The 19,863-nt window shown below is 42.7% G+C and overlaps 1 protein-coding gene and 1 long non-coding RNA gene across 7 annotated transcripts in view; one reads left to right on the forward strand and one right to left on the reverse strand.

Annotated features, from left to right (window-relative positions):
- The window catches only part of UBE3A (ubiquitin protein ligase E3A), a 54,305-nt gene extending 50,069 nt beyond the window's left edge, over window positions 1–4,236 (reverse strand). For 3 of the 6 annotated variants that reach the window (XM_053934400.1, XM_053934399.1, XM_053934404.1), the window contains exons 1-2: window positions 4,052–4,236; window positions 238–327 (exon numbers count right to left, since the gene is read on the reverse strand). The gene's annotated coding sequence lies outside the window, so the exon portion shown is untranslated. Of the gene's footprint in view, window positions 1–237; window positions 446–4,051 lie in introns of those variants that run through there. The other 3 variants (XM_053934403.1, XM_053934402.1, XM_053934401.1) reach the window with 2 other exon arrangements.
- A 471-nt stretch (window positions 4,237–4,707) lies between these two features.
- LOC128783912 (uncharacterized) lies at window positions 4,708–14,415 on the forward strand. Its single transcript, XR_008429281.1, has 3 exons — window positions 4,708–4,771; window positions 10,246–10,395; window positions 13,754–14,415. It is a non-coding gene; the product is annotated as an uncharacterized LOC128783912 (long non-coding RNA).
- Window positions 14,416–19,863: the final 5,448 nt, after the last annotated feature.

Consider the following 19,863-nt stretch of genomic DNA (forward strand, 5'->3'; position numbering starts at 1 on the left):
CAGAGCATGTTTTTAAAGTTATTTGAATGGATGCAAACAGCAATGCTTTTCAATGAAAAGTACTGGGACAGCTACATACTGTGAATGCCCTTTTCAAGCCACTAGATCAAAAAAAAAAAAAAAAAAAGAATTCAAAGCTCTGCTTTGCTAACTAGAAGTTTCTCTAAAAAACCCCATATATAGCGCTGTTCCAAGGAAATGCAAATAGCTTCAGAAGAAGCAGATCACCCCTCTTACCTAAGACAGTGAAGTGAGGGTCCAGAAGGAAGCCACCCATTTAGTTCCACTCAGCAGAACAACTGCAGCTCCTCCTAATTCTTCACCACTCTGTAAAACATGGGTAAAGAACCATGCAGGACGGTAACGGAAAGAGTATCGGTAAAGACTGACTTCCACCCCCTTCCTCCATTCAGCAGTTTGCATAATACAGGGAAGCAGGCTCAACCTATTAAAGTAAGTAAGAAGTAGTTAATGCTTCCTTTAAGAGATTCATTCATAAGAGTATTTGTTAGACAGAACTATGATAATATTTAATTCATAATGTAATTTTGCACCCAGCAAGTTATTTTGTCAATAAGCTTTATCCCTCCTAACCACAGGAAGGTGCTGCTATTCAAAAATAGCAATTTAAAGTGCTATTTAGTCAGGTGTTACATTGCCAAACCTGAGTCCTGAATCTCAACATTATTTGATTTTCATATTCTTCCTATGAGGTTATTTTCCTGAAGAAATGTGTCACCAGCTGCTGTAGTTACTGAAGTGTTGCTTCGTTGCAAAATGTTACCTTTAGACTGTATTTGCTGACTTTCTGCTAACCAACCAGATATGTTACACACATTACTATACCTATGAACCAGCTTTTTTTTCAAACTTTAATTCATGGGCAACACAGCTTTATGAGGCTATTAGCACTGCCTGCTAATACAAGAAGTTAAAGCAGTAAATGTTAAGGTCAAAGCATTTAAGGTGATAAAATTCACTTCAAACATGAGATCTGCTCTCTGCTGTTGTCTCTGGGAACCAGCTATTTAGCAGAACTTATAGAACTTCTGAAAGGGGGGGATAATTTTTTTTTTTAGAAAGTAAAAAACATACTCTAGATTTTTTCATTACAGACCCTGATAGCAAATGTATTACTCCCCTCTTTCCAGGTACAAATCAGAATTTGATTAGTGACAGAAAACCTTTTAACACCACTTCTCAAAAAAATTCACAGCTGCCTTAAATACACTGGATACTTCAGAAAAATTGTAAAACACACCTCCTTTGTTTAAAAATCAATATAAATTAATTAATTAGAGTGAAGACTTGGCCCACACTACCAGAAAAGAAGATTGATGCTGGAAATGAGATCTATGCCTACATACTTTATGAATTATATTCCTTTTTCCCTCAACTGCATGTTCTATTTTTAAAAATCGGTGGCTTTCATCTTCAGGTGTATGAGTACACTGGTGTGGGGAGGGAGAAAGACATTTCCTGCGCTTAAAAGAAGATGAATTCTCTCTGGACATTCATTAAGTAAACAAAAACAAAAAGTAACAGAGGGGGGAAAAAAATCTTTCCTGCGCAGCAAAAATTAGGATTATGCATATTTACAAAAACATAAAAACTGAATTGATTCCATGGTAAGTGCCATATCATGTACTATGCTAATTAGTGTTTATAGAAAATGTTATATTTTTAAACATGTTCATAATTAAACGTGTTTATAACTTAAAACTCAACTCTGATTAAGCAGAACCTGTGAATTCTGAGAACTAGTGAAGAATATGTCAACAAAGGACATAATCATAGTGAAACAAGCATGATTTTATACTGTATATGCTGGGTCCTGGTGGTACACGTGACATTTTATACTTTCAAAAGAGAAGTTAAATGATATGAACAAGATCCAGGTTTATTTTCTCACGTTGATTAAAACTATTGGGACAATTTCCAGGTGCTCTAACACAGACTCCAACAGGCTGAGAACATCCCTAGATGTATTCAAAATATACACACAGTTTTCAATTCCATTCACAAAAGAATCATCGTTCCCATGTTTTTAAACAGCAGAAGCAATAAAAAAAAGGAAAAGACCAGAAGTCTTGTTTGTTATTTAAAAAAAAGGATCAAACCCACACAGCTTTAGAGTTCTGAAGAGGACTTGGACTGAGAAATCTCAGGCTTTAAAACACACTGCTGTTCAAGCCTGACTTTTTTTACCAAGTCACAGAACCATACCCTGAAATAAGCCCGAACAAATCAAACACTCATTTTGGTATCTAACTTGGTGCTTTTGTTTCTATATTCTTGGGAGATGCTCAGGACACTCAAGTGAAGAGAAATAGCAAACACCTCTGGTAAACAAAATGAACTACTTAATTCCAGGAGGAAAGATGCTACATTACATAGCAAACACTTAAGAGTGGAATGGAAGGTATTTGCAAAAGAGAGATGAAGCATCTGTAACATTGTACAAAAATAATTTCAATTAAAAGTATCAGCTCTGTAAATGTAACTAGTGGACTATGTTTTCTTTCACTATTTTTCTGTACTGAGTTGACAGAATGATACTGCACTACAAGCTGCATCTCTTTTAAAAGAAACATGTGTGATAGCTTTCTCCGCACATCCATAGCAATTTAGCAATACAGATTTCCTACTTTCAATTCAATACACTCAGTTAAACTGAGTTTTGCTGTATTTTCAAATTGCTAAAAAGTACTTTCAACTGTTTCCACAATGAAAGGGCACAGCTATTCAGAGCCAACATCTAAACCAAGCAGTTTGTGAGAACTGTAAGCCTATTTCCAACAGTTTTCATTCTTATCAAGTGGTACACCTCTCACTATCTCTAACACTTCCCTCTCCCCCCCTCCCCCCGTCATAAGTGTCCAACAACAAGGTACAACTCAGAGCGTGGCTTCTTCCTTAGCAGGTAATCTCTCTAACTGGATGCTATTTGCATGAATTAGGAACTTAATCTTATCTTTTAGACCTCTCTCTTTCAAGCCAGTCAGCTAGTCAAAAAAAAAAAGAAGATAAATTGACAGTATAATCACACAGGCCTTACTTTGTTAAGAAATCAAAGCTAAAATCTGGTACAATTTTCCACTGAGAAACTTTCTGCTAGACGTGCAAGAAGCATGGTAAAACCACTCTGAGAAGCCAATTTCCCACAGGGTTTCAGGTTTGCAGACTCTTACTGAAGCAGGTAAGTTTCCATACAGAGGGGCCATCCCTGAAGTGATGTTTAAGACACAGGCTTAGTACCAGAATTAGACCAACACATTACACAGAAGGAAACATAAGCAAGTATTTCCATTAACTGGAGAAAAAAAGAAAAGGAATAACTACATGTCTATAAATTACAGGTTCTTGTAACTTAAAGGAGAATTGTGATACATGTTTCGTTTCTTAAGCAGCAGCAATTTCTGAATGACCATAACATATCACCTTAGACATCTGATTTACAAATCAATAGTGAAGTGTAACATCCCTCAACAGAAATAATGTAGGTATGCTTAAAAACTGAAGCCCAGAAAGTCCTGCAGTCAGGAAACGACAGATCACATGCATGAACAAGGCAGTCTGCTCACAGGTTCAGATCCAACTCTTCAGACTGGACAGAAGGTAATACGAGCAAAGTGATCAGACCCACTTTGTCAAGCAGGTATTGGCCACTAGTTAAGAGACCCTCGCAGTACTTTCCATTCCGACAGCCAGGCGCGCCGACAGCACCGAGCAGTCCCATGCCCCTAGCAGCCCCGAAGAGTAGTCACCAAACCGGGAAACTGAGGCAGGGATAGGCTGGGTTCACCCAAGGTCGCCCAGCGACCCCGGTCTCCCGGGGGGGCGGGAGAAGCTCGGAGCCACCCGCCTGCCCGGCCTTCCCGGGGCGGCCCCGCACCCATGTGTCTCACGGCGCGGAAGGAGAGAAGCCCCGGGGCTGCCGCCTTCCCCTCCCCGGCGCGGGGGAGCTGGCAGGGCCGCCTCCCTCCCCTTCAGGGCCAGCGTGAGCCGGGCGCCATTCCCGCTCCCGGCCCTGCGCAGCGCTCACACTGACCTGGGTACCTCGGCTGCTGCTCCCGGGCGCTCCCGCCGTCACTGCCGCCTGGGCTCATGCGGGGGCTGCGCCGCACTCGGGGCCGGGCCGCGGTCGTGAAGGAGGCGCCGCCGCTGCTGCTGCCGGTGCCGCCGGAGCCGCGGCCTGGCGGGGCGGGGAAGACGAGGCGGGCGGACGGGCCGGGTCGGGCGGGCGCGTCTGCTCCTCCTGCTCCTGTGTCGGCTGGGCCGCGCTCAGCGCGAGCCCCGCACCTCCATCTTGGGACAACGCGGATGTCGGCGCGGCGCAGGCTCGGGGCGCGCGGGGGGGGCGCGCGGGAAGGAGGGAGGGAGAGAAGGAGGGAGGACCGGCCGCGTCCCGGCGTGCAGCGCGGGCGGGGGCGAGGCGAGGCGGCGGCGGCGGCGCGCTACCCACCGCGGGCAACCATAGAGAGCTGCCGGGCCGCGCCTTCCGGCCGTGTGCAGTCGCGGCGGCGCCCGGCGGAAGAGCGGGGCCGCGGCAGCGCCTGCGCGCCCGCGCGCGCGAGGCGGGGGCCGCCATGTTGGAAGTGGGCAGCGCGGGGCCGCGGGGTGGGGGCGCCGGCCGGGCGGGCGCGCGGGGCGGGGTGGGGCGGGGTTGGGGGCTGCGCGTGCGCTCGCGCAGGGTGCGCGGGGTGAGCCGCGGGTGGGGCGGTGTGAGGGAACAGGGCAGTGCGTGTCGGGTGCGGCTGTCCGTACACATGTACGTACACACACATATGCACAGACGCGCGTACGTGTACACAAACATCTAGAAATATAAACGCGTACACCCGGGTGCACACGCACTGACCCACGCACAGGCACACAGACACACACCGGTGCCCTGCCGCACACGCAGCCCTGGAGGCCGGCGGGCAGTCCAGGGACTGGTGGCACAGCGAGGGATCATCGCTGCCGTGGGCAAAGAGAGTGGCCGCCACCAGCTCTGAGTCCCTCGGCACGTCCCCACCGAGTCCCACCGGAGTCCAGCCTGTCCAGCAGGCCCCATGGCAGCCCGCCCAGGATTTATCGGGTTTAATCTGGGCAGCGAGCCCTGGCCGGCTGGCAGAAGGGAGCAGTGGAAGGGGAGCGGCCGGTGGGTGACCTCTGGAGGGGAGCCCATGCTGGAGCCGTGACTCAGGCAAAGCAGGAGAGAACAGGCAGTGCCAGGCCTGGCCAGCCCTGCCGTGTTGGCCCCTCCCAGGCAAAGGAGGGGAGGACGGGGAGACCGAGAGCTGGGTGACCCATAGGTGGCAAAGCATAGGGACAGCCTTGCTGTCCCAGCCTGCCGCGCTGGGCAGAGAGCCACCGCGGTGTAAATTTAGGTCATCAAATGCCTGGTGTTACTCAAACCTAGCACCCTGCGGGGCACAGAGGGCAGAGCTGGCTGGTGGGGCTGGAAGGGTCAGGGACTGGGACCCGGGGATGCAGCCTGAAGGGTGGGCAACACACCCCCTGGTCCTGTGCAGCCCTGCCTGACACCTCTCCCTTCTGCCCCAGGCATAATTTTTCCGTGTCCTCTTGGGTCATTCTGTTCCTTCCCCTACCTACACCCAGGCCTATGCGTTGCAAGTACACTTTTTGTGTGATGTTAAAAGCACGAGTAAAAGTTGTGTTTTGGCAGGTGAATGTTAAAAGCAGTTTGATAAAATAATTTTAAAACTGGGCAATGCATGCAAAATTTTACATTTTTGGGCATTGACTTTTTAAAGCTTTAAATATATGGAGCTACAAGCATAGAAAGGGGGAAGGACTAAGTAGAAAATAAAAGGAAAATAGACTCTTTTCTACATTATCCCTTAATGAAGGTAATTAAATAGATGTGCTTCTATCCTGGTAGAGATTATGCTTTTTTGTTTTGTTTTGAAAAGCATAGACTAGAAATATGAGTAGTTCTCAAATGTTAGAATAAGCTGTTAAAACCATAAACACAAATTCTCAAAAAATATGATACTAAAGTCAGATTCTGGGCTAGGAAATAGTGTTTAAGAGGACATGTCTTCTTGGGCACAATTTTGCAAGATTTATTGTGTTTGTTGCAGGGTAATAGCTGGTAAGACCAGTGCACTCAAATGGCATTATTACAAACCAGTGCAGAGAGTCCTGGGGCTTGCAGAGGACATGGTAGGCAGATGTATCATTGAAATATTAAGACAGAATGAAGTATTCTTATTCTTCAGTGTGGTCTGAAAGCAGGGTACATTGCTGTGTTCAGATGGACATTGGTAATCATCTAAAAATAATCACTGGCATGAACAGAGCTTTCTTCATCTGGAGGCTCTCTCCCACATAGTAGCAAAACCTGCCAACTTTCATGTATTAAAATTTCACCAAAATTTATTGTGCCATGATCTTTCCTGTTACTTCAGAAGTGGTAATACTGAAAAAACTGCATCTGGAAAATGCACTGTCTTGCTACTTTTCCCTTGCTCTGTTGCAGAGCCCACGTATCCAGTCCTTATCTCCTGCTTAGCTGTAAGGATGCTGTGGGGCAGCATGTCACAAGCTGAGTCCAAGTAAACTTCTGCTCTCTTCTTACCTACAGAACCTTCTCTTCTCAGATCAGGCTGGTCAGGCATTATATGCTTTTGGTATATCCATGCTGGCTGTTCCCAGACTGGAAGTTCTTGATCTTACTGTGTCTGGAAATAATCTTCCAGACTGTCAGGTGAAGCTGCTCAGCTGTATCCTCCTTGATCTCCGTACCTCAGATCTCCTTGCCTGCAGCCCCTGGGGACCTCTCACAGACACTGTGATTATTGATAGTAGAAGGTGGCCTCACAGTGACATTGGCCAGGTCTGTGTCATCACTTGCCATCTGATCCCATGAGCTTACATATGTCCAGTTTATCTAAGTAGTCTCTAACTTCATGCTCCTCATCCAAGAACGGCATCTTTCTACCTTAAGCTTTGCTACTCTCCATAAGGATCTGGGAGCTCCAAGATTACACCATGCCAGCAGTGATGGCACTGATGTACTCTTTTCTGTATACCATGCTGCTGGCGCTTTGTTCCATTTAGGAGCAGTACCACAATTTCCTTAGTCCTCTTTTTGCTGCTGATGTACCTACTGGTGCTCTTAATGTCCTTCATATCCCCCACCTGTTTCAACTCCAGTTTAACTCTGGCCTTCACAATTTTATCCCTGCATACTGAGGTGATAGTCCTAAAGACCTTCCTGGAATTTATGGCAGTCGATCTTGCATGGGAGCTGTCTCCATAACTTTTATCCAGACATTGGATCATCTTCTTGTATCCTTTTAGCAGAAAAGACCAGTATCCAAGATAGGACACAACTGATTTATATAATGATGGTGTTTTTAAACCCTCAGTGTTTCCAAAGAGTAGCTGACACTTGTTTGGATTTTTTGGCCGTTGGAGACCATCAGTTGCATATTTTCCATGGATTCCAATCCTGAGATCTTGTCCCATGTTAGAAATGAGCAGTTCATAACCCATCTCTGCTTTGAGGTAATATAGTTTAGATGTGTCACATGTTTTCTTCTGAAGAAACCAATGCAATTAAGAGGAAGGGGCAGATGATAACGGATGGAGGAAATGTGCAGGATGGAAACACAGAGCTGCTGTGGATGCTGGTGGTTATTTATTGCACCGGCTAGATGCAGAGGTAGGGGAAGGAGACTTTTCTGAAAAGGATGCAGGTGTGGAAAGACTCACCTTCTCTTTTGAGATGTGGGACAAATCACATTGGCAGTGAACAGATGAAGAATGATACATTAAGGAATATGCCCCTAACTAATTGCAGTATAGCACGGATGACCAAGCTGCATGACGGATTTCATTTTGATTCTGCTGGGGACAAGTTGCCATTTTGTGGAAAATACTTTAGGTTTTGTAGCATGTGCTTGGGGCTTCTTTTTTTTCTTTGAGATAGTGTGACTAGCAGTAGACTAATTGTGGCCACTGATGTACCTAAGTTGCTTGTGTTACAATGGGGATGATTGTACTTTCCTGCCTCATTTAAGTGTGTTACATTATTCTGAAGTGATGAGATATTAGGGTACAGAAATGCTTTTGCTGCCATGAATGCTTTCAGCTACTTTACATTGGTATAGCCAGCTGCTGGAAAGCAACTGGATCTGCCCAGCTGAGCAGGCTCTGAATTTGTAGAAATGTGACTGGAACTCCCAGTGGAAAGGCCACCACTCCCTCCCTACTTCCTTGCTAATCCCTGCAACTCTAGGGCCTGAGTATGGACTGCAGCTGAAGAGAACAAATAGTTTGACTGTTCTTTGCAGTGATCCCTTCACAGAGCAGGCTCTGGTGAGATGCTTCAATTACATTATTGAAGTAATGCTTGGTAAAAAAGTAAAAATCAACTATTATGGCTAATAACTTGGTCATGAAGTGGAAGTCCTGCAGAAAATCTAGTTTTAACATCTGAATATTTGGAAACAAACAGATTTTTTTAACTGCTGAAGGGAACAAATACAACTTGTCTTATAGAGAAGTTGTATGGAATAGGCAGTGGTTCCCAGCAGGAGGAAAAAGGCTTTAAAAATAGAATCCCGAGCCTCATCCACAATTTACTTATGATGCTGGAGAAATGCCATTGTGAACCAAGTCTGCTGCATATTAATTTTAGTAATGTTGATATCTCACTTCAGAACTTTGTAGCAAACAGTTTCCTGTCTTTGTAAACACACACAGAGTGCTGTGTGTGTTCTGTTTCTCATTTAATTTGAGAACCCCGATATAAATTTGATAATACTTTTTTTGGCATTCATTTCAAATAGTTACGTGAGTGAAAATTAGATAGTGAAGCTCTGTAAGTGTAACCCCTTAGGAGACAGGGGTGCACTGAAGCGAACAGAGACTTTGCGAGTCAAGCCAAATGCTTCAGCATCCCTTTGCAGATAAAAAGATATGGGACAGGAAAAGGTCATCAGTGATGGAATGAAATACTGAAGTTTTGAGTTAGGGCTTAGTCTGGGCAACTGGAAGATTCAAGAAATCCCCTTTATGCAGGCATTTCTGAAGGGCTATGCATACTTCTGAGTCCTGAAAAGCACGCTTGTTCTCCCTCTTCTCCACACAAATACATGGTTTGGTTAAGCTGTGATGTGAAGGTTCATGTCATCTTGAAGTGGCTCTTGTTTCTGAAGACTTATCTCAATCAAATGAGGTTGTTTCAGTTCCTCCCTGTAAGCTAAGTGAGGTTTCACAATTCATTTGCTGAAATAAGCTTGTCAGGGAGAGTCTTGTTTCCCTGAATACTTTGCCCAGCCCAGTGGCCTCTGGAAGGAAATAGGGTGAAAGGAGAAGTAGCTCACATGCACCTCTTTTTCTCCAAGTACCATTTTTCTGCAAGCCTTGCACTTAGGTCCTCTAGTCTTCTTGTAGACAGAACAGAACACAGGCATTTCAATTCTTTTTCAGGGGGTGAGAGGTTTGTGGTTTGCTGCAGGTTTTGAGTTTCCCTTGGTCACCTGCGCACATGAACTGGAAATGCTCCTTTTCTGGCCATTCTGCAGTTTTTGGTGGGGCTTTTATGCCTTTTGTTGCTGTGCTGTATTACATATTTTTCTGCATTCACAGTCTGGCCCTGGTTCCTGACATATCTGTTTTCAGAAAGAAGTCTTAAGCAGTTGTAGCTGTGCTTAGGAGCAATGCTTTTGTTTACTCAGAGATTTTGTGGGGACACCTTGATATATTTTGCAGCACTCAACACAGCTGAAGCTGCCTTACATTACATAGCTGTGCAGGTTTGGGCTAGGCATTGTTTTGGTTGTAGAAGAGGAGCCTGACTGACAGCTGTTTTTCTGACCACATGCCTGCATTTTTTTTCCCAAGGTATATATAGAAGTCTGATTTGCTGAGCAGGGCAAAATGGCTTTGTGCAATTAATGTGATGTGCTTAATAATAATGCTTGGAAGGATGCAGGCAACTGCATTTATAAACATACCATGGCTAAAAAAAAAAAAAAAAAAAAAAAAAAAAAAAAAATCTGACAAGCAATCCCAGTGCAAACATGTGTTTCTCTAAAAAAGGGACCATGTAGTGCCTAGTTGTAATGTTGCTTTTGAGACAAAGCACTCTATTTTTCCAAGAGAACTTGTGTCATGCCAGAAACTCACTTTATCCTTGGGTTATCCTACACAGACAAATTCAATTTATGACTTTTTTTTCTTCTTTGGAATTTTAATGTCATTATTACTTTCCCCTTTAAACAGCTCATTCCTTGAATACAGAGTATGGTTTGGTTATTAGCACTGCAGTGGCACCTTGGTGAAATCAAGTTCAACCAGCTCTCCATATTTTTTCCAGTCAATAAATGATTTTTAAAAGGTCATCATGACATAATTGAAAAGCTGAAGGCTCAGGTAATTAGCATCAATATTCAGCTTTCTCCACCCAGTATTTTATAAGCTGCTTTACTATTACTGTTGTCTCAGGAGGCTTTAATTTGAAAAGGGCATTCACAAGGGGTGTCTGCATGAAGATGAAACCTTCTTTAGCTTGAGAAGAAATAGCATCAGCCACAGCTCCAACATATCTTGTCTTAGGTGCAAGAGGATATTAAAAGACAAGCCTCTCCCCTCCTTTCTTCAGCAGCAGTACTCATTTTACTCTAGATGTTGCCACTGCAGATCACAGTAGCTGTAGCCTCACACCAAGTTCAACCTCCTGTGGCTATAACGACCTACCCTGCAGTATGACCTTACTCTAAAGGTAGAATATACAGCTCACAGCATTTCTTCATCAGTGTATAAACATCAGATGCTTGGGTGGCTGCCCCTTTCAGGAAAACAAGAGGGATGGGGAAGAAGATGGAGAGCTGAAGCTGCTTCATGTGCCTTGTCACAGAGAATTGCCTGGGTTTAGTATGAGGTGGAAGTTTAATTCCTGTATTTTGTGTCTTGCTCCCTGCCTTACTTCCAAGGAACATCAGAGGAGGAGGAAGAAGAACAAGGATCTAGGAGGCATTGATCATTGAAGAGTGTAGCTGGGGAGAAGAGGATGAAAATGTTAATTTATTATCAAAGAGGGCATGAACTATGTTTGAACCCCAAGGTTAAAAGTAGCGTGTCCTGAGACAACCAGTATCCCCAGTGCTGAGCTCTCCACAGAAGCATAGGATTGAGAGACACCATACAGATAAAGTTTTATTCCTCCAGCACACTAGAGTGTGTTGGAGGCTGAATCTGACCCATGTGAACTTGGCATGTGACCCTGTCACACCTCTTAACCCCAGAACTGGAACTTAGTCTAGACTGGTAATACCTATATTGCAGAAGAGATCACCCAGGCTATTTTGTACAGAGCAAAAGCATTCAATAAGTGTTTGACCTGGCAGAGCATTGAACATTTATCCCATTCATATTGATCTAACAACTGCCCAAACATAGATATATGGTAAGGGGTCTTGTTTGCATTTATTCTTTTGCTTTCAGTTTTGCTTTCTTAATTTTGAATTTTGTAAGATGAGAAAATAAAACCTTCTCTCTAGCATGCTAAAGAAATACAACTATTTTCACTGAGAAGGTAAAATCCTATGTGACAGATGAAAGTCAGTTTGAAATATGCGTGAGTTTTTCCCTGAATAAGCACTGAAATGTTTCACCCTTGGGATGGACATAGACCTTGGAGTTTTACCAAGGTGCTTCAGAAATCCCTGCTCCCACTGCTTTTCTCTTTCAAATATGATGACTGGAGCTGTGTGGATGCGGGACTCATTTGAACTAAAAAGAAATATCTTTAAAACAGGATCCTCTTTCTCTGGTCTCTCAGAAAGTCTGCTAAGATATGATATAGTTTTTGGTACTGATTTTCTAGGCTGGTTTTTAATCTGTGTAAACTATGAAATGCTGATTTTATTTTACTTACATGGAAAAGACCAAGCTTGTGAGTAAATTATTGTGTTACTAAAGATCTGATAAGCTTTTTAGTACTAGTTCTTTCCTAACCTTCAGTAGTCATTTATTGCAGATACTTAAAAATAAAACCAGCTACTTCACTTTGTTTGGAGACATTGAAGAAGAAATATAGAGCTCTTTATGCACAAGGGAATCAGATTCAAAGAGATACAATGAATGTTAATTGTGACTTGTCATGTTTTCCTTTGTAAGCCTAAAAGTTCCGTGACAGCCTTGCAATTGTGGAAAGAAATATTTTTAAAAGTCACAGAGCAGATGTGATTCTGTGCCCTGAAAGGCTGAACTGACACCACTTTTGCAGAAGGAAGCAATGGAGGAGTGCTTCTATGATTCTTCACAAGCAACATCTGATTTAAGAAGTATCCCTCACCATTGCAGAGAGGATATTGACAATTAATATAATCTCATGTTTCTAAATTTATCAAAATTGATGTTATTGCAGACTAAAAGTCATAATAAAGCTGGATGAGCACTCACAAGGCAAGGTGGGGTAAAACCCTTAAAAATATAGGTTCTATAACAGTGGACATCTCAGCATGGTCTGCTGGGTTGCAGTTCCTTTCATTTGCTGTATGAACAAGACTGGATGTTTATCTGTTGTTTAGGGTTTCTTACCTGTACTGACCATGAAGGAGGCGAAAATGAAAAGTTAATTTTCAACTAGTGTGCTGTTGGATGCAAAGCACTTAGAATTGCATCTTTGAAACTCAGTCACAAACTCCTGTGTTGGAATGGAAAATTTTCCTTCAAAGCACAGATGACCCTCTCTAGCTTGGAGTGAACAGCTGAAAATTGCTGAAGAATCTGTCCCTCGGAATGAATGGAAATGTGGCAAGATGCATTGTGTAGGATGGGAAGGTTATCTTTTATTAATATACCCACACTGAACTGGTGTTACTAAGACTTGCATGTTACATTCCAGAAGGAATATCCTTCAGTTTCCAATTTTGGTTAATTCCATGCTTACAAATACTGTTATGCTCTTCACTCTTAAACAAAATTAATGAGCCCCTAAATGTAGTAAGAAGCACCTCACTACTTTTTTTTTTTTTTTTCTTATCCATAAAAATACTTCTACTGAACTCAAAAGCAAGAAAATATTTTCCCTGAGAGTGGATACTGGCTTGATTTCCCTGTCAAAGCTGCAGATTTTTCAAAAGCTTGTCTGTAGGGTCCTCAGCTAAGAGTTATATAGCACAGTAAGTGCTTGCAATAATATATGAACTGGAATTAAAGTTGTAGTGTTATTTCTACTACTATTATGCTTGTAATGCTGGAAGTAGTATTTTCATACAGCATGTCATAATGCTTCGTTACTAATTAAGATATAACTAGCTATCATGCCTAAGTAATCTTTCTTTTTTTTTCCTTTTTTATTGTCTTTCAGAAAAATTATGCCAAATCTGTGAACTAAAAGTAGATGAAAATAATATCAAAATTAGTGTCAAAACACTTGGGATTAGATATGAGCTCTGAAGTTTAACACTAAGTGAAGTTCTGATTCACAGTTTTATTGTGATGAAATGGGATACATTATAATACAATACATGGGATACATCAAATATGGGATACATATAGAACAATGGCTTTCTTCTTCACGTTGAACTTTCCTTATGTACTGGTTTTGTCTGGGGTAGAGTTAATTTTCTTCACAGTGGCTGATATGGGGCTATGTTTTCAATTGGTGCTAAACACAGAGTTGTTAATATGTTTTTTGTTATACGTTTTTTATAATATGTTAAGATGTTTTTGTTATTGGTGAGCAGAGCTTACACAAGATCTTTCCTGCTTTTCCTACTGCCAGGCTGGTGTGAAGACTGGGAGGCCATGGAAAATTTAGGAAAAACATAGTTGTGACAGATGACCCAAACTGACCAAAGGCATATTCCACACCGTACAACATCCTTCCCTCTATGTGAAGTGGAGGGAAGAAGAAGGAACAGAAAGACATTTGGATTGATGGCACATGTCTTCCCAATTCACCATTGTGCATGATGGACCCCTGCTGTCCTGGAGATTGCTGAACACCTGCCTGCCTGTGGGAAGCACTGAACTAGTTTCTCCTTTTGTTTTGTTTCCATGCATGGCTTTTGCTTACCCTATTAAACTGTCTTTATCTCAGCCTGTGAGGTTTCTGGCTTTTACACTTCTGATTCTCTCCCCAGTCCTGCTGGTGGGGGAATGAGCGAGTAGCTGTGTAGGGTTTGGCTGCTGGCTGGGGTTAAACCAAGACACCTTAGAAGAAGAAAAGACCTGTCATGCTGCTCCACAGAGGACGTCATGAGATGTCATCAGAGACACAGAGGGCATGTGTGCCTTATCTTCCTTGCACAGACACACGTTTATGGTGAGTGAGAACTGGAGAGGCCACCTCACAGACTGACACTCATTAACAATTCCTTTGTGCTCATATTTCAGTTTCCACTCCCTTAAATTATAAATAAATATAAATCTAGCACAAGAGAAGACCTCCTTTCATGGTGTTTATGTCACAGACTACATGTAAGTCATGTGAATTATGAAGTATTTGAACTGCAAGGTCTTTTATATTACATTTACATTAAACAAGGTCTTTCCTGCCCTACTTGAGCAAATAATTCTCTTGTGCACAGAGATCATGACTTGTCTCTTTTTCAAATGTCTTTTGCTGGTAGTAGTTGGTCTAGAAAGTATTTTGTTTTCCCTAGCTTTTCTGCTTGTATTTTTGTATCTGGTGGGGGATGTGGGGGAACCTGATACAGGAAAAAAGAAGGAAAATGTATGATAAAGGCTAACATTTGAAAAGGTTGCTTTGCAGTATTAGAACATAGCTGTATTGGGATATCATACATCTATGGGAAAGAAAATTTTTATTTTTATCCTGATGCTTATTTTTATTTTTTTTTTAAACAAAGGGTCTGAATGAATCCATATACTGTTAAAGTGAAATGGGGATAATTGGAATAAATTGCTAATTGTTCATATAGACACATTGTCAATCTAAATGAGTATTTAAAAGGAATGACTTGACTGATAACACCATTATATCATGTAGATTCTACATCAGTGGTCATCATTGTCTAGTCTACTGTTTTACAATTTCTTTTTTTTTTTTTTTTTCACTATTTGGGGATGACTTGGTGTTTGAAAAGATGTATGTTATTGTTAGCTTTGTGGCTGTGAAAATGTTTTCAGTCAAGGCAGCATAGATAAAAGGGCAGCAGGGAAAGCATCAGGGAGGGATGTCTTTGCTCTGCGGGTGCTGACAGAAGTTGATTATTGAAAGAGAGTTGTTCCCTGGACATTTGTGCCAGGTTCTGGCAGCTGAAAATAGTGGTGATTGCTGTAGGGCTGTCTGTGAAGAACTAAATTTTTATCTGCAGATAAAGCAATTATAAAGGTACTGTATGTACTGCTATTACAATACTATTTTTTACCCATTTGGGAAAATAATGTGAGAGGCTTTGGACAGCCTCTGTTGATCTGTAAGCATGGGTTCACAAGCTGATGAATGACTAGGCTGAAAATGCCTTGTACTGGATTTGGATCAGAGAACTGGATTTGGAAGCCAGTGGAGTTTATGCAGCATTGGAATAATGTGGCCCCAGGGGACAAACCTGAATGTGCAGCTGCCTGAGATCTGAGTTAAGCGCAGAGTAACAGCACTTGGGGAATTGTAGCAAAGTCCACACCTCCAAGAGGGCTTCTAATACCTCAGCCAACTGGACAGGAAGAAACATCCCTGACTACTGCTGCTAGCAATTGCATTGCAACAATGTGGGATCCAAGAAGGAGATTTTACATTTGGGGTTCAGAATCCTGAGGGAGTGCAAAATGGCCCCCTCACATTTTCTGTACTGGGTAACAGATGAATCATCCTCTCTGCAGAATTATGCACTGACTAGGATGGAATTTTTCAGTACTGACCTAATAACTTTCTCATTGGTGTTATGCAGAACAGAAGTGGGCCAAAGCTAACCTTTTAGTACAGCTATTTAAGTAAATGGTGCAAGTAACACCTCATGTGTGAAACTTGCAGGAAGTCCCAGGGTGTCTAGGTGGATGTCTGAGACACACTGAGGGGGTGTCACAGAAAAGGAGTTCCCTTCTCAGCTCTCCTGGCTTTTGTTCTCAAAGATTTATAACAGGTTTTGTCAGGATAAACCAAGTGGCTTTTCCCAACTGCATCCTGTAGGTCTGTGGTGCCCAAACTGAATGGCCTTTAACATTAGTCTTTAAATCTTTTAATGTAGTGATTAAACATGACAGGGATTAAGTCCCTGCCCAATAGAAGCTCACCTGGGTGCGCTGTTGGTTAGATGCAAAGCACAAAGCCAAATGCTCTTAAGCACCAAGCATAAGACGGTTTGCAAACGTAGCAAGACCCATCATGTCTTGTGATTAGGAAGCATTTCTTCTTTTTTGAAGATAGAGTGGAACGAAAAGGTGGCAAAAAGAAAGCCTTTCAGAGCAACAGAAATAGATTGTGAACAAAGGTTGAAACAAAAATGGAAAGGTTTTATCCTAAGTGTTTTTAAAATATATGAACATAGTACAGTTTAGATATATTTATGAGGTACCTACTGTAATGGAAAAATAACTTAAAATTTCATAATTTCCTCAAGTATGCAGGCAAGAGACAAAATTACTCATTTAAAGCAAATCAAATAGAGTTTGACACACAAACCATTAACTAATAAAAACATTCTTCTGGTTGCCAAGTCACTTAAAAATCTCTCAGGAAATGTCAGAAAGGAGGAATATATGTGTGAGCCATAGAGCCTTTAATTATGCCAATGCAAATTATATTTATTCTTGCAGGCTTTTTGCCTCAGTATTTTTTATTTTCCCCTCATTGTTTCATGTGGATTTTATGGTTAACACGCAGTTCATGTGTGATTTAAACCTTGTTCTGGAGACAAAGTCCTTTGTTTCCTTATTGGCTTTTTCCTATGATGCTAATTACTGTAGTAACTGCGTGCTTCCCATGGCTTTATTTTCATAACAGCTCATAATGTTGAGGTGGTAGCATTACTGTACTTTACAGATTAACAACAGAAAGTTTGAGGTAAAAAAATGAAGTAAGTTTATTAATTTATAGAGGGAAAGTACCATTTCAAGAAAATGAAATTGTCCATTGATGAGTTTTGTTTTTAGCTAGAAGCCACTCTGGGAAGTGTGATTGGAAGTGTGACTCTGGAAGTGTGATGATTTTTTTTCCTCCAGAAGAATGAAATCAAAATATTTTCCTTCCATGTGCTTGCATTTGACAGGAACACGTTTGTGTTGCACTGGCTCCAAATATTTCATTTTAAATCTCTTCTCCTAAAACAAAGTGAACTCGGAGCAGAGTGGAGCAGAGCCCTTGGCAGATTATGTCTCCTAATGCAGAGTCTCTGTACAGGGATTACATGATGCTATGTGCTGCAGCAGATGGAAACACAATTGTGAACCTGGGTTTCTAAAAAGCAAAGAAAACATGTAGATTGATCATACTGTTGATATGTTGTCATGCTAACAGCCAGGACAAAAATGTCAATTTCCCTGCAGAACAATTTCCCTGTGGTAGGTATGCAATGAAGAAGTTGGGAGACAGCAGCTGCCAGCTGCCCTTTGTGGGTTGCCTGGGGGCTTTTGGGAGATCTGAGATGCTTTGTCAGAAACTTTCATAGGCATTTCTGGACAGAAAATTTAAAAAAGGAGACCCTTGATGCCTCTTAGCTCCCAAAGCTTTGTCTTTAATCTTTCTACTTTTTCCTTGCATGCTGCTTTGCATCTCTTGCTCTCTTCTGATGCCACATGCTTGCCTTTCTCTGCATCCCTGCTTCTCCCCAGCCTTCTGTGCTTCTTGTACCATGTTTTATTTATGCATCACTCTTCCTACTGCCTTGCTGAACACCAGCCCCTGCTTTGCCCTTTCACGCTTTCACTACTCAGCCAGTCCCAGTTTTCCAGTTCCACTCCTCTGAATGTTATTTTCCTCATTGTCTTGACTGGAAGACAAGACACGGATCCAAACCTGTGTTCCCCATTTTATCCTCCTGATCATATTTGCTTTTTTCTGGTCCAGTTGCTGGTCCTCATCTGCCCCCTGCCTCCACCAAACCCTGCAGACTGATGATCTCCATCCACTCCAGGTCTGAATTCAGGTGTCCTTTACATGGTGCTTGGATGGAATATTGCTATTCAGTTTCAGCCACTGCTCAGTCTGAAGTGTCCCAGAGTCATGGAAGGTACAAGGGAGCTCCAGGTGCAAGGGAGCAAATTGAGCATGTGACAAAACCATCAGTCACTTTGAGGAGACCTTTCTGAGGCCAGAGAGGCTGTGGACATCAGAAAGGCTGCTCACGGACAAGGAAGATGTGTAAAACAGGATCATTTGGCAGGTCTGGGGAGAATGTGAGGGGCAGAGTGTAGTAGGGAAGGGGTATGCGTGGCAAGCAGGGGCCTGAGGTGGAGAGTGCCCCATTCCTCCAAGGTGGCCTTTTGGACAGCCTTGTTATTGCCAGCTCCTTTCCGGGGTTTGTTTTTCCCCTGCCCTCTGAGGCAGCAAGAGTTAACATAAAGGGAGGCAGCTGGACATGGCTGAAGCCTTTGGCAGGCCTGCCTGATCCATCCCTGCCTCCTTCACTCTGTCTGACCAGCACCCTCCACACACAGGGCTGCCTCCTCTCTCAGCCAGGAGGGCAGCGTGAAATGGGTGCTCTTTTGACCCTGCTCCTTTTTTTTTTTTGATGCACAGTGGCATGATCCAGCTAGGATTTTGTGTGGAAGAGCAAAGGATATTCTGACCCTTCACAAAATCCCATTGCAGGAACTACTGCTAGAAGTGATCTGCCCCCACAATGGGGAGAGATTTTTCAACAGAGGAGATTATTTGCAGCAAGGTGTGCAGGGGTGGTCAGAGCAGTCTTCCAGTTTAGCTGCTGCCTAATCCCAATTTTGAGATTGTTCAAGAAGGGCTGGAGAAATGGGGAAATGGTGCATAAACTGAGGACAAAGAATACTGAAACTGAAAAGTGACACAAGGCAAGACATCATCCACATGGCAAAGAATCCACAGATTCCACAGAATCCAGAGTGGTCTGTACTTACTGCTGGACTTATCTGTACCTTACTTCTGAAAACTGTTCATCTGTATGGGTAGCACAGCTGAGTTGAGTTTAGGGAAACAAAGACTTTGCCCAAAGGTATTCTCCGTTCAGCAAATGAGCTGAAAATGTAAAACATATGGGACAATCTGATTTTTAATAATGCTTAAAAAAAAAATAGGGAAAACACTTTCACTGTGTATTTTAGAATTTCAAGAACAGGAAAAAATCACTGGCATGAATAAGCTGTATCTGGAGAGCTGATGCAATCCTTATCAGTAGGGAGTTATTTAACACATCTGGGCAGAGTTCCTGCTGGTGGTGTCTGTCAGACATCTTTGCAGTATAATAGGTGATATGTGGATGTTTTAGGGTCCCTGCTCTAGGTTCCTCTGTTAGAACCTGTCAGTTCTGCTTGCTGACAGACTTCAGAGCTGGGCTGTCCTATCGATCACACGCATTTGATCCAATGGGCCTTGGATCCCCAGAAAGTACAGGTAGAAATGATAGAGGACTTTCTGATAACTTAAATTGGGGTATTTTGCTATCATTTGTATTTCTTTTGAGCTGAGAGACTTACAAAAGAGGATTTAGGTACCCTTGCATTGAGTTTACAGACAAAATAATCATGAGCATTGACAATAAAAGTGCCTGTGCTATACCCTTTGTGGAGAGAAGCAGGAGGTAAAGACAGCAGGTGCCTTGAACATTGCCACGGTGATGGTCACTGTGGTAAGCAGAGGTCCCAGGAAGCCTGTTTCAGCTAAAATAAACCACTGCAGCTTCCCTCTCACAGCTCACCAGAGATTTACGCATTTTGCACTCAGTTTAGGATCCTCCCAAA

The sequence above is a fragment of the Vidua chalybeata genome, chromosome 2, assembly GCF_026979565.1.
Source record: "Vidua chalybeata isolate OUT-0048 chromosome 2, bVidCha1 merged haplotype, whole genome shotgun sequence".
In the NCBI taxonomy this organism is placed as follows: domain Eukaryota; kingdom Metazoa; phylum Chordata; class Aves; order Passeriformes; family Viduidae; genus Vidua; species Vidua chalybeata.